General features: G+C 40.3%; 1 long non-coding RNA gene across 4 annotated transcripts; it reads left to right on the plus strand.

Annotated features, from left to right (window-relative positions):
* Window positions 1-9: 9 nt before the first annotated feature.
* On the plus strand, window positions 10-12,796 carry LOC120585287 (uncharacterized). 4 transcript variants are annotated; one of them, XR_005648294.1, is made up of 4 exons: window positions 10-188; window positions 5,927-6,036; window positions 6,975-7,278; window positions 10,424-12,796. It is a non-coding gene; the product is annotated as an uncharacterized LOC120585287 (long non-coding RNA). The 4 variants fall into 4 exon arrangements; XR_005648292.1 differs by having other exon boundaries at window positions 11-188; window positions 5,978-6,036; XR_005648293.1 differs by having other exon boundaries at window positions 11-188; window positions 5,978-6,036; window positions 6,981-7,278.
* Window positions 12,797-14,435: the final 1,639 nt, after the last annotated feature.

Raw genomic sequence — 14,435 nt, forward strand, 5'->3', positions numbered from 1 at the left:
CGGGGCGTCGGGGGTTAGGGGTGGGGCTGGGGAGGGGAAAAGGCGGACTTGGTCGGCTTTGCGGCCAAAGGCTACTTGGACTCGTGCTCCTCCTACGCAGTACCGTCAAGGTTGATCTTAGTTGCTTATCCTGGCGGTTGCTCAGCCAGGAGCCAAGCGCTCCGGAGATCAAATGGCGAGCTGAAACGGTAAGTCTCCAAATTAGAATCACCAGGGGCCACTTTTACAAATTCTAATGCCTAGGCCTAACCCCAAATCAATGAAATTAGGCACTCCGGAAGTGGAGCTCAAGCCTTAATATTTTTTAAAACACTCTAGATAATTCCAAAAAGCAGCCGCGTTTGTGAGCTTAAGAAAAGAAACAAACAAAAACCCCTCTTTTACAGCCTCTGTAAGGGCAAATGCAAAGTTACAATAAGAAAAAGTTCTCTCTGTTGAACAAAAGGGAAATGCATTCCAGAGCAGGTGTGGCAGCTCCACAGTCATCAAGTATCCAGGTTCCTTTTATCTTTTGGCGACACCTTTCAAAGCATCACACATTCTGGCCTTCAGGTTGCTTGTGATGCAAGATGACCCTGCCAGTTCCTTCCCCAGGTGTTGTCACAGGCGGCAGAAAGAGGAAGAGGCAAGGGTAACAGGCTCACCTAACAGCTGAGCCAGTATCTTGAAAGAGTTTTCTTGTAAACCACACCCAGTGGCTTGTGTCTGCTTTTCACTGGTCACTCACATCTACAAGGGAGACTGGAAAAAAAATCATTAAAAGTTAATCTGGACAGGTCTCTTGCAACCCCAACAATATAGGGGTTCAGTTTGTAATAGAAAATGAGAGCATAGATTCTGGGTAGGCAATAGCAGCCTTGGCCATTTCTACTTCTTTTAAAAATCTTTTATTATGGAAATCAAAGTTAAAAAGAATGATATAATAAACCCCATGCCCAACCCATTACCTACTTTCAACCATTAATAAATTAACTGCAACTCTTTTCATGTGTACCTCTTCTCCCATTCCTGCCTACTGGAATATTGTTTAATCTTTGTAATAAGTTTATGAATACTTATGATCATGATCTGCACTTTACAGATGAGAAAACTGAGACTTAATTAACTTGCCCAAGTCAGTAAATCACAAGTCATCTCAGAGCCTATCTTCTACCATGATGCTCTTTCTCTCCAGGCACGGGGTCATTTGCTCCCATGTTTTGTGTTAAACAATTTCCATTATTGTTTAATTCCCTCATGTCATTTATATCACCACATGAACAATTCTAGTTTACTTATGAACTCCCAAATTTTTGACACCCAACTGACTTTGACAGAAAGACTATTTGCTATTCTAAGGATCGTGATGAAATCTCATGCCTTCCCACCCTGTCCTGCCCTGGATGAGACTGAGTCATCCTTTTGTCTAGCGTCTCATGCTACTAGTCACTTAGTAGCTTTCTCCATTATGGAATCAACTTGCTATATCACAATACTTATGTTCAAGCAACCCTTATTTTACTTAATAATAGCCCCAAAGCTCAGGGTAGTGATGCTGGCAATTCGGGTATGCCAAGGAGAAGCTGTAAAGTACTTCTTTTAAGTAAAAAGGTGACAGTTCTTGAGTTTATAAGGAAAGAAAAAAATTGTGTGCCAATGTTGCTAAGATCTATGGTAAGAACAAATGTGTGAAATTGTGAAGGAAAAAGAAAGTTGTGCTAGTTTTGCTGTCACACCTCAAACTGCAAAAGTTACAGCCACAGTGTGTTACAAGTGCTTACTTGAGATGGAAAAAGCATTAAATTTGTGAGTGGAAGACATAAACAGAAAATGGTTTTCGATTGACATAACTAATTACAGTACATTATTATAATTATTCTATTTAGTTATTGTTAATCTCTTACTGTGCCTAATTTATAAATTAAATTTTATTGTATGTATAGGAAAAAACATAGTATAGATAGGATTTGGTACTATCTATAGTTTCAGGCATCCATGGAGGGTCTTGGAACAGATCCCCTACAGATAAGGGGGACTGCTGTACCAGTAATCACTTTAAATGTCAATGGATCTGTTTACACCAATTAAAATACAGAGATTGTCAGAGTGAATTTAAAAAGAACATAAGGCTCAACTATGTGTTGCCTATAAGAAAACCACTTGAAATATAAAGAGTCCAATAGATTAAAAGTAAAGGGATTGAGAAAGATAAAATTGATAATACTAATCAAAATAAAGCTGAAGTAGCTATATTAATTTGGACCAAGTAGACTTTGGAACCAGGAATATCAGGGATGAACAGAGACACTACATAATAGTAGATGGGTCATTCTCTGAGAAGCCATAGAATCCTAAATGTATGCACCTAATAACAGAGCATCAAAATATATGAGACAAAAACCGACAGAAATGGAAGAAAAATAGGCAAATCCAATATTATAGTTGGAGACTCAAACCAAATCAAAGTTTTACCTAGAACACTATATTTGTTGTCTTCAAACTTGATAATCAGATTTTTTCCTTGTTGAAATACTGGTTGGAAGGCTCCCTTGCCACGTGGCCACTAGATGGCAGGGCAGCACCTTGCTTGGGAACATCTGCAAAACAAATGCAAACCCAGATATGTGGCCGGAGAGAGGAAGTCCATCTGCTTTAAAAGTTTATGAAGCTAGACTTCACTACCTTTTTTCTTAGCAGTCACTTTTTATTATTATTATCATCATCATCATTATTATTATTATTATTATTATTATTATTATTATTATAATAAAAGGAGAACACTTTTAATTGAAAAGTTGAACACAAAAAAGTCTAAAGAATAAAATGGAAATCCCTATTCTCCCTATCAGAAATAAACACAGGATCCAGGTCCTGATCCTGAGGATAAAATGGCTAAGTGTGGACCATTCCCAGCACTCTTTGTAAACACCCCCTGCCCAGGGTTTTCTCCTCTCTCACTATGAGTTTCACCTAAACCTAACCTTAATCTCAACTCAACCCAACCCTAACCCCAATCCACAGTCCCTCCTTTTAAAATGTGTAATGGCTGTTTTTTGGAACTTGTTAGCACTGTGAAACGATAAGTTCACCACTCACAGTGCTCATCATGAATACCAAATCTTGGGACAACTACAGCAGCAGGTACCCATCTATGTTAAATTGATAAGCTCTGTCATCTTAAAACAGATAAAAACTGACATCTGAAGAGAGGTAACAGAGAAATTAGACTTTGGTTAAAAAAACAAAACATGTCACCTTTGGCGATCATACATAGGTTTACTTATTTGGGGGATTAAATGTAAATTTATACATTTTTTCAATTAAAATACAGTAAAATAGACTTTTTATAGGTTTAACAAATATATTGATTTGTGTAAATGCCACCAGTCAGGATCCAGAAGAGTTCCATCACCCCGAAATAACTCCTTTGTCTGTTTATCATTACACCCTAATGGCTAATGGTGTTGAGCATCTTTTCTTGAACTTATTGGTGAAATGTATGTTCAAATCTATTGCCTATTTTCGAAATTAGTTGTCTAGTTTTCTTACTGTTGAGTTTTGAGAGTTCTGTATATAGTATACTAGAAAGATGTCCTTTTTTGTATATGCGTTTTTCAAATCTATCCTCCCAACCTTTATCTTGTCTTTTCATTCTCTGAACAGTGTCATGCATAGAGCAAAAGTTTTGAATTTTGATGAAGTCTAACTTGTCTATTTTTTCTTTAATGTAGCATACTTCTGATGTGATGTCTAAAACTCTTTGCTTAACTCCAGCACGTGAAGATTTCCTGTTTCTCCTATGTTTCCTTCTAAAAGTTTTATAATTTCATGTTTTACATTTAGATGTGTGGTCCATTTTCAGTAAATTTTTGTATAAGGTGTGGGGTTTGGGTTGAGGTTCATTTTTGTTTTTTGCATGTGGATGTTCAACTGTTCCAACATAATTTGTTGAAAAATACTGTTCTTTCTCCATCGAATTGCCTTTGTATCTGTGCAAAAAATCAATTGGACATATTTGAGTGAGTCTGTTTCTGGACTTTATATTGATGTATATGTCTATTCCTTCACTAATACCGTACTGTCTCAATTACTATAGTTTTATGTCTTAAAATAAAAGCATGTGAATCCACCAAATTTCTTCTTCTTTTAAAATTAATTTTGGCTATACTAGTTTCTTTGTTTCTGTAAGAATTTAAAAATCAACTTGTGTATAAGTACACCAGAAATCTTGCTGTTTTCACTAGAATTGTGTTAAATCTGTAGCTCAACATGGGGATGATTGACATCTTAAATATACTGAGTCATCCAATCCATGTATCTGACATGTCTCTCCATTTAATTAGCTCTTTTTTGATTTTTCTCATTAGTATTTTGTAGATTTAAATACACAGATACAGCACATTTTATATTTATACCTACATATCTCATTCTTTTGGAGTTATTTTCAATGGTATTATTTAAAATTTTTTGGTTTCAATTCGATATGATGTCTATATAGACATGATTAATTTTGTGTGTTGGTCCTCTATCCGATGACATTACTAAACTGCTTATGTTGCTTATATATTCTAGGAGCTTTTTTTAATTTTAAGATTCCTTTGGATTTTTCCATGTAGAAAATTGTGTTGTTATAGGGGAAGTTTTATTTCTTTCCAATTGGTATGCCTTTTACTTATTTTTTTTAGGTGGAGTGGGGGAGATCTCATTCTACTAAGACATAAGTATTATGTTGACAAGGAATGGTGAGAGCAGATGTCAATCAAGTGACACCTGTTGCCTAGGAGCAACAATCCCAGGATGTCAACTGACCACATGGTTTACAGATGTTGGGATAGCCAAGAAAGACATGACTCATGTAGGCACTGGATGGAACAATGCTTTACTCACGCAGAGAAGAGACAGAGCAAGATCAGCTTCAGTAATGAGTGTCTGTCCCCCATGGTCAGCAGGGCTTGCCCCGCAGCCAACACAAGGAGATGGTCTGCACGCACCCATCTTGTGCTGCAGGCCAAAGAACCTGTTACCTCCCCCCCAGGAACAGATATAGCACTGGCGTTGGCCAGGTGCCATATGACACACACAAAACAAAGAAGTACACATTAAGCCGGGAACAGGAAAAGATATTCCCAAACAAAGAGATATACCCAGCACGGGCTGTACGTGCTCTTTATCTCTCTGCAAGGAAATGTTCCAGGCCCAAAGGGCAAGAAGCCGCACATGACTGCCTTTCCCAACAGCAACATCCTTGTATTATTCACAATCTTAAGAAGAAATCATTTAGTCTTTCACTATTTAAGTGTGATGTTAGCTATATATTTTTTATAGTTGATTTTATCAGTTTAAAAAATTGATCTTGTACCTTGCACCTTGCAACTCTACTGAATTTATTAGCTTTAGTAGTTTTTTTTTTTTCTTCTTTTGGGATTTTCTATAGATAGGATCATGTTATCTAAGAATAGAGATAGTTTTACTTCTTCATTTCCAATTTGAATGCCTTTTTATTTCTTTTTTTTGCCTGATTGCTCTGGCTAGAACTTCTGGTAGACTGTTGAATAGTAGTGATGAGAGTGGCCAATCTTGTCTTGTTCCTGATCATAAGGGGAAAGCTTTCAGTCTTTCACTATTTAGTATAATGTTAGCTGCGAGTTTTTCATTAATGCCTTTATCATGCTGATAAAGTTCCCTTTTATTCCTCGTTTTCTGGTGGTTTTTACCATGACAATGTGTTAGATCTTGGCAAGTGTTTTTCTTCATTATCTGAGATGATCATTTTTTTCCTTCATTCTGTTATTGTAGTATATTGCATTGGTTGATTTTCTTTGGTTGAACCACCCTTGCATTCCTAGAATAAATCTCTCTTGGTCATTGTATATAATGTTTTTTAATATGCTGTTTGATTCAGTTTGCTAGTATTTCGTTGAGGTTATTTTGCATCTGTTTTTATAAGGGATATTGGTGTGTAGTTTTCTTGTGATGTCTTTATCTACTTTGGCCTCAGGTCACCTGCAGGAGGGGCCTGGTGATACAGACTCCCTGCTTCAGTCTGCTTCCCAGGAGGTAGGTTTTCTCAGTTTCCTGCTCCTGGTTATTTCACCCTCTCCTGAGGCCCATGATACCATTCCTGGCTTCCCTGAGGTCAACCCCGTTCCCCGCTGTGGACGATCCTCTTTCCACAAGTCCCCAGACATGAACTGACTAAGCCCTGGCAGAGGGTTCAGTCCTTTCGAGGCGGAATGGAAGCAGCTCGTCTGCAGGCTCTTTCTTCTGCACCCAGATTTCCTGGTATGGGTGATGGCCAGCTGGTAGCCAGCTGCAGATCCTGGCCAGGAAGGTGTTGTATTCCCCACCAGGACCCCAGGTCTTCCCTGAGAACCCTGGTTGCGGGCAGTGCCTGTAGGGGTCTCTCTGGAACAGTACCTGGCTCAGGGACAGCCAGGTCTTCTGTCACTGAGCCAAAGCCCTTCCTGCTACAAGTGCATGCTGACCACCTGGGGAATGTGGGATTTCCATTATGGAAATCCGTCCTCCAAGAAGCAGGTTCAGAGGTTGGACACATCTCCATGGGACCGAGGAACCCCATGTGAGACCTGACTTTTGGGGGCTCCTTTGCTGGATGCCGAGCTCTTGGAGTGCCTAGGGTTTCTGGTTGGGGTCCCTTCCACCGGTGCCAGAGTGGAGGCACCAACCAGTAGTGGTGTGGACCTGGCTGGGGATAGGGCTGAGGCTACTGTGAGACCTGGAATGGGTGGTGGCCACCACCCTGACCCCGGTTCTCTCCTCCCTGCTCCGAGAGGGGCACTCCTGCCCGCTCACCCCCAGTTTAAGCTGGTACAATAAATAGCAAAATAACAAAAGCATCCTTGGGGGCTATGAGGGCCCTAACTGCGTTGTTTTTAAACTAGATGTGATCTACTGAGGGCTTAACAGTTTCTATAGTGTATAAACTGTAGGTTATAAAGGGATTGTAATTAGACCCTTGACTTTTCTTTTTTGAGTTAAAGAAGCTCTTACTCTGCCTCTCATGCTAAAGTGGAGGGATGAGTGAAAACAAGGTGAAGACCGTGCAGACTCGGGTCCTCGCCAGGAAAAAGTCACCAGTTCCTGTGTCCTTGGTTCCTATGGTGACAGTGCTGCTTCTAGACTCACAGGATACACACACCATGGCAACCAGATCATTGTGTGCCAGAGTGGGTCCCTGGGCTCCGCAGGTCGCTTCAATCATGGGATTCCCCACTTCAGAGTGGACATGGGCAGCGGACAACGGGAGACAACATGACCACTCCCTACCTGGTAATCGTGGTAAGTGCAGGTGGGCAGTGCGTTTCTGGGACCCTCTGCAGGCCTACCCCTCAGCTATGTCTAATCTACCTGGACCTGCACCCTGCCGAAGAAAAGAGCATGCTCTGGAGTGTTGTGTTGAGATTTGAAAGACGAGAAAATATAAGCAATAGAATCTTTGCCTCTCGCTCCTCCACACACACCACAAAATCTCCATACACTACTTTATATTTATGATGATCTATATTTAGATCTATCTCTAAATAAGTATAACCTGGGCATCTTAAAGGTCTCTATGGCTAAGGATCCCATTGAAAGTCACCTTAATACGGGGAGCAGGTATCACCAAAAGTTACTGTGCTGGGTGGCAGGAGATCTGAGTCCTGAGCTGGCCATTATGCACCTATGTGCACAGCTCATTAGGAGACAGAGCAGTGAATACAAAGGGCCCTGGAAGGTTTACCTTTCAAGAAACACAGGATTCCTGCTTTAATGGAACTTATAATCTAACTGGGGAAACAGTTTCCCTGTGCATAAAATTATTATATATAATGGAGAAGGTAATGATGTGCTATGTTGTTCATAATGGACGATTTTAGAAGAGAGAGAAGGAATAATTAAGAGGAAATGAACAGCCAACACAGAATAGTAGGAAAAAGTTTTGTGATGCTTCATTTTACATGTAGCGAACCTCTTCTCTAGGTCCAAAGACCTTTAAAAAATCCTGGAACTAGAAAGCAGTAGACTGGAGGCTTCTGCAGGACATAGGATTCAAGGTGATATTTACAGACTGGCTTTATGGGAGACAACACTGATCTACTCAGAGGCTGAACCGTAGAGCGATTGCCAGGGCTTGTATAGGAGTCAATAGGAACTGGAAAAACCTATCGCCAAACCAGAGGAGCAGGCCTGTTCAGTACTTCCAGTTTATGGAGGATGTAAGCAGAAAAGAAAGAGAAAGAGTAGAAAGTTGGAGCATCTGCTCCAACTCATGCAAATCCCAGCAGCCTGTGTGTGATAAAAAGCGTGGATATTAAGAATGGAGGAGCTGGGGTGGGAAAGGTCATGTGATTAAAGCCAACACAAAATAGCCTAAACAAGCCATCTTCATAATTTTAAATGGCTCTGGAAGGGACCTGGCAGTGTCTCTAAACATTTCTTCAGAGAGACAGCAGTTGAAAATGTAATGTGATTAAATAAGGAAAGAAGCTGCTATTTGGTGAGGTTTTCCTATGGACACAGTTTATTTAATCCTCAAGACAGTCTTTTTAGGGAAACATTGATTTTTGCCCATTTTTACAATGAGAAAACTGAGACTCAGATGAACTTTCCCAGCATCAACCATCTAGTAATGGCAGAATCTAGAGTCAAACCCAAGTTATAAGACCTTGTTCTTTAAGCCACCAAATTGTACACTTGAATTCTAGAAACTATAACTTTAGATACTAAAATAGTAATAAAAGCTTTTAGTCACCTTGAAAACACAAGATGGCTATCCAATCCCTTCCTCTCCTAGAAGTCTGTAGCCTCTAAAATTTATATAATTCTCATGTGGCTTAGTCACTTCCCAGTTCTAACTCCCATGAGACCCAGTCCTCTGGTACATACCTTCTACTTGCTCCCCCACCCCAGCATCACCCTACCTCATTCGACCCAAATCTAGGCACATGTAAGTGCTCCTTGAGCCTTGAATCTCATACCAACTTCTGATGTTGATTTGCAAACTATAACAATGTAAGTAAATGGATTTAATCCTTAATATGATAGACAGATTCTCAGATTTAAAAATGAACAAACCATAATTCAAGTATACATAGTTTGAGACACACCTAAACCAAATGGGCCCAAATGTATAAAAAGATAAAGGGCGGGCTGCATATAGACAGCATTATCCTTCCAGTCTCACCTCCAGCTTAAATCTAACCCCTCTGAGCCCAAGAGTTGCCATGGACTTTGATTTCAAAGATAATATGGAATATTCAGGCATGGGCATCTTCAGACTTCCAGGGGCAAACCTAGAAATGCTGAATCCCCCTTTCATCCTCCCACCAACTCGAGTTGCAAGGAAGAGGCAGTCACCCTCCCCTTAAAGATCAGTCTCCCCACTCTGTCCAGGACTTTGCCTTTTAAATTCTGCCCTCTGTTTACTGTGTAATTCTTCTCCCCCAGGATTTTAAAATTCGAACCTTCCAGCTCTGATCAGCCAGTTGATAAGTCATTGAATACAATTAAATATCCCCGACTTTAATCCATTTGCTTTTAGCATTATTTTCATTGACCATTTTTAAGTGTCTGCTTTGGGTTCTCAGTTAAGTCTCTTGGAGAATTTCCTAGCAACAAGACCTGCAGCTGGGAGATTATGTCCCTCGGAGAATAGGGTGGCGCAGTACAGCATCCACTATACCTATACTTTCCATTGACAAACTGCCCTCCAGAATGACATGTATGGATTGTCTGGTCTTGCCCAGCTCCTGGTCCTGTCCTTCTACCTGCTGTGCCCCGCAGATGTTCACAACAGCCTTGGAATTGACAACAACCGTCCTCTTATGAACCATCACACTTAGATTTGTTATTGCTTAGAAAAACAGGGTCAGAATAGAAGTCCAGTGGACAGGAGGGGAACCAGATCGGGAATGGTTTAAGACCCGGTGGTCAGGTGAGCAGGGTGGTTGTGGCAGGACTCAAGACTTCTCTGACAAAAGTGCCTTGATGATTCCCTAGCATCTTCAAAGGAAAGCCCAGATTCTTTGGCGTGAAGTCCTAGTCCACCATTGTCCCAGCTCCTGCCAACCTCACCAGCCTGAGCAACCAGCTCCCCCCGCCCGGCAGTGGACCCCCACGGCAACATAGCTGTTTGTGGTGGCTGCCGCTTCTGTATGCTGGCCAACACCACCCTGCTAATACATGCATGCTGTTCTGACACCTCTACCTCTCTGTTCATGATGTTATTCTGTCTGGAATACCCTTCAGCCCATAAACCCTTTTTATTGTCTCTAGATAATTCTGAATCATCTTTCAAAGTTTTGCTCAATAATTCTCTCTGCAGGCAATTTTCCTTGATCCCTTCAGACTGGGTCAAATTTTTCTGAAATTCACATTCCTCTATTATTTAATGGTACTTTTAAAATTACTGAAAATTTTTTTATTTTTTTTGTCTCCTCTCCAGCTACGTCGTGAGTTTCTCATGGGAAAGTATGTTGTGTTATTCACAAAAATAGATTTCCTGAGAGTCTCCATCCAAACCGGAGAGTGAGCCGGCAACGGAGACTGGGGGCGTGATCAGTGGCGAGGTGAGGACTGCGCACACTCAGCAATTCCACCCCCAATAGGAAGTCGCGAGTCCTGGCGTCTTCGGTTCCCATAGTGATAGAGCCTACCTCCAATCTCTTACTTCTTGGGTATCCCTTGTGAGCGCAAAGCACAAAAATATAAAGTCAGCCGTCAGAGATGGTGAAGTGGGAGGTGAAGGGCCTCACTCTCAAGGGGGTGATCACAGTTAAAATGAAGGAATTGGAAGAGTGTGCGAGACCCTGAGATTTCTCCAGCTATCCCCGCCCCCAGGCCTAACCCAGCCAAACCGAACTGCAATGTGGTAAGGGCTCCGGGTGAGAGCGGAGTGTGCTCTGGTATATAGTAAGGGGATTTGACAGATGGGTTCACCACCTACCCTACCTCCAAAAAATATTCTCCATGAGTCAGCTTTAATGTACACATTGTCTGAAAAATCAGCTTTAGGGGTCTTGAAGGCCCTTCAGTCTCCAAGACACCGAGGAGGGCTGTCCCCTTGCGATAGGGCGTTATGTCCTAGGAGAGACACAGGTTGGGAGGCAGAAAATCTGGGCTCTGAGCTGGCTGATAACCAGCCTGACATATGGAACTAGTATAGCATCTCTTGGAGCCTAGTCTGTGATGTAATGAAGCTGTGGGTGTCATCCCTGTATCTTTCAGCCCTCTCAGTCTTCTACGACTGCTTTATGTGATCAGTTCAACCCTGAGGGCCTCTTGGCTGAACTGACCCTGAAAATTCAAGGAAGGATGGATGGCTGAAAGGATTGTTCTTATGAAGGAGACCAAGGGAAGCCTGCTTGCCACAGAATGTTGAAAGGTTTTGCGTAGTGCTGCAGACTGTTGGTATAAGTACCCAAATCCCTTTGTTTCTGCCTAGCCAGCACAGTTCTCCAAAAACCTCTCCACCTGCACTTATACAATTACAGAGATGTTGATTTAGCCCCTGCAGTGTGTATACACAGTGAAATATCCACGTGGTCACAATCATCCTATGCATTATTGGTGGGAATGTAAAATGATGCAGCTACTTCGGAAAACAGCCTTCTGCTTCACCAAGTAATTAAACAGAATTACCATATGATCCAGTGATTCCATTCCTAGGTATATAACCAAGTGCTGAAACATATGTCTATGCAAAAACTTGTATTCAAATGTTCATATCGGCATTATTCATCATTGCCAAGAAAGTAGAAACAACTCAAATGTCTGTCAATGAATGAATGGATAAATAAAATGTAATATATCCAAACAGTGGTTTGGCCACATAAAAGAATGAAGTATTAATGCCTAGTACCACATCAGTGAACCTTGAAGTTGTGTTAACAAGCCAGTCACAGCAGACTACATATTGTGTGATTCCGTTATTATGAAATGTCCAGTCCAAGAAAATCTACAGAAACAAAAAGTAGATTTGTGATTACCCAGGGCTGGGGAGGTTGAGAGGAAATGAAGAGGGACTGCTAACGGGTACAGAGTTCCTTTTTTGAGGTGATGAAAATGTTCTAAAACTTGATTGTAGTAATCTTTGCACAGTTCCATGAGTATACTAAAAATTAATGAATTGTGAACTTTAAGTGGATGAATTTTATGTTAGGAGAATTATATTTCAATAAAGTTTTGTTTTTTAAAGAAAATACAATGAAGTAAATAAAATACATTGCTGTTGAAACTGGTACATACACTTTGGAAAAATTTGGGAGTCTAAAAAAATTAAACATACTCTTACTATATCACCTTGCAGTCCCACTTAAATGTTTACTCAAAAAAATGAAAATTGATATTCCCACAAAAAATTTCAGCAATTATTTATAGCAGCTTTATTCATAACTTCCCAAACCAAAAACAACCTAAGTGCCTTTCAATAGATAGATAAAATATGGTACATCCATACAAAGAACACTACCATAATTAAAAAGAAGGAAATATTGATTCATGCAATAACGAGGATAAATTTCAAAAGCATTAATCCAAGTAAAAGAGGCCTATGTAAAGTGTTCCTTTTATATGACATTTTGGATAAGGCAAAATTATAGGAACAGAAAACGGATCAGGTATTTCCAGGTGCTAAGGATGGGGAGAGAGGTTGAGTACAATGGAGTAACACAAGGGAATTTTGGGGGTTGAGAGAGTTCTGTATCCTGATTGTGATCATTGTTAAGTGACTGTAAACATTTGTTAAAATTTGTGGAACTATACAGTAAAAGGGATGAATTTTCTTGTATCCAAATTATAATAAATGAACTAAAAAATACATTTAGTTCTGACTATGGGAAAGTGCTCCCATCCTTGTAAATGAAGGGCAGCAGTTTAGAGACACAACAAGGATTTTCAGCATTACTTTTAACGTGAGTTCAGCTCATATAATGATGTGTAGGGAGGGCTGGTGAAGAGTTAGTAAAATGAAATGTGAGTTGTGGTCAAGTTAGGCAGGGTTTATCTGCTATCTTGGTTAGTAGAGGAGAGCCTGAGACATCTGTGGGACCAAGACATGGAGGCATGGGTGCAGCAACCAGAGAGGTGGGGCTATCACTGCGTAGATGAGGAAGCTGACATTTTCAGAAAATACTAAGAGAGAATGAGCCTAAAGGACATAATCTAATCACGAGAACAACTGATATGTTTTAAAAATCCAAGTTAGGAGGTACAGAATAGATTACTGGGGTCCTTTATTCCTACCCAAGACAAGTAGAAAAAGACAAGTTCCATATCTAAAGCCAATTAGCAAAGTGCCTATTGGATCTCAGAATGTGGTCAGTGACCACATTTAGCTGTTAGTAACATGCTCACCAGCGGCTGTTTTGCTCAGCAACTGGGTAAAGCGCTTCATGTCCGCCGTTCTTATTTGTGTTGTTTTACACAATTCGCAGGTTTTAACATGGCGCTTCTTGTGTCGCTCACTCTGATAAATAGTATAATTATTAATATGTTCCAACAAGGGGTCTAACCACACTAGAAAGAAGAGCGTGGCCCAGAGATTCTTCCTGGGATTGAAGCAGCCACTTGTATAGTGCTGAGATTAAAATCGATTACCTTATTAAGGAAGAGTTGTATCTTGAAATAATATAGTGGTAGAAAAAAATCAGAGACTTACCTCTGCTCCCATTTTTGTTAGATTAAAGGAAAACATTTATTCAAATGAAAACAGAAACCTTTATATTTGCCATGCTTCTTTTAGTACTATGAATGATTATGCAAAAAATCCTTTACATAATGAGCAAATATAAGCACATATATTATAAATTCATATAGGATTACATCAAATATTTAAGAACAAAAAATACAGTGTTTTATAGGTACATTTGTTTTTTGAAATGCAAACAAAAACATTGTCCATATTAAGACAGAATACTAAAAACTTTTACAAACTATTCAGAGAAATTACACAAGAATGATTTTTTGGGGTTCTTTGTTTTGTTTTCACACAATTCCCTGCTATGCTTGAGATCAAAAGAATGTTGGAATAATTACAGCTTTTAAAACAGCACAGACATAACATTGGCAGCCTACCATAAACCTTCTGAAAACTGCAAACATTTGTTTTCCTAAATCATCAGAAGAAATGGTAAGTCAAGGGACACAGCAGGGCGATAAAGTCATATCACAATGCTGGAAAAAGACAATTTGGCAAGTGGTGATCATAACTTCAATTTGGTTGTGTGAAAGGCAGTGCCTGAGAGACAATAGCAATAATCACAGCAGGCTCCAGCAGGATGTCTCTCCCTGTATGAAGGGATTCCCCTTCCTAACCTAGTAGGCCCACAGAAGGTGGGGAGGATGGGGTCTGACACAGTCAGATCCCGGAAGAAATGACCTCAGGTTCACCTGCCCCAAAGAGCCAGGTGACACCTATCTCTGATGTGCCATAAACTCCAGCCTGACAGGGAGGTAGG

This window comes from Pteropus medius, unplaced genomic scaffold, assembly GCF_902729225.1.
Source record: "Pteropus medius unplaced genomic scaffold, Ma_sr-lr_union100, whole genome shotgun sequence".
Taxonomy (NCBI): Eukaryota; Metazoa; Chordata; class Mammalia; order Chiroptera; family Pteropodidae; genus Pteropus; species Pteropus medius.